At 52.9% G+C, this 240-nt stretch overlaps 1 non-coding gene across 1 annotated transcript; it reads left to right on the top strand.

The window, feature by feature from the left end:
* LOC118345084 lies at positions 1–115 on the top strand (the record flags this gene model as incomplete). Its single annotated transcript, XR_004798750.1, has 1 exon — positions 1–115. It is a non-coding gene; the product is annotated as a 5S ribosomal RNA (ribosomal RNA).
* Between the last annotated feature and the right edge of the window lie 125 nt (positions 116–240).

The following is a 240-nucleotide window of genomic DNA, read 5'->3' on the forward strand; positions in this document are numbered from 1 at the left end:
GCGATCATACCAGCACTAATGCACCGGATCCCATCAGAACTCCGCAGTTAAGCGTGCTTGGGCGAGAGTAGTACTAGGATGGGTGACCTCCTGGGAAGTCCTCGTGTTGCACCCCTCGTTTTTGTTTTTTCCGCCGTGGGAGATAAATTGACAAGAAGGACCACTCGGGAGTGGATTTTTCGGGAAATCTCGCCCTGCCCATCGCGTAGCCATGGGTTTGGATCAGATCTCCGTTTGGAT

The sequence above is a fragment of the Juglans regia genome, unplaced genomic scaffold (assembly GCF_001411555.2).
Source record: "Juglans regia cultivar Chandler unplaced genomic scaffold, Walnut 2.0 Scaffold_1385, whole genome shotgun sequence".
In the NCBI taxonomy this organism is placed as follows: domain Eukaryota; kingdom Viridiplantae; phylum Streptophyta; class Magnoliopsida; order Fagales; family Juglandaceae; genus Juglans; species Juglans regia.